We start from the raw sequence: 254 nt of genomic DNA on the forward strand, positions 1-254 counted from the left end.
CTGGTTCTCAGAAGATCTAATGATGCTCATTTAAAGGTCTGACGACACGGAGATCGCTGTCATCACACAGCCAAACCCATCACACAGCACCCCGGACTCGGGCAGGTGCCCGGAGCTCCGCGTCGGGCCCGCGGAGGAACGTGTCAGCCCGGCAGCAGCGGGGCTGAACATCACGAGCACGGCTCAGCATCACGAGCACGGCTCAGCCAGCAATCCTGAGGCTGTTAATGAACTAGAAATAATTAGGCAGCAGC

The sequence above is a fragment of the Corvus brachyrhynchos genome, unplaced genomic scaffold, assembly GCF_000691975.1.
Source record: "Corvus brachyrhynchos isolate BGI_N302 unplaced genomic scaffold, ASM69197v1 scaffold130, whole genome shotgun sequence".
In the NCBI taxonomy this organism is placed as follows: Eukaryota; Metazoa; Chordata; class Aves; order Passeriformes; family Corvidae; genus Corvus; species Corvus brachyrhynchos.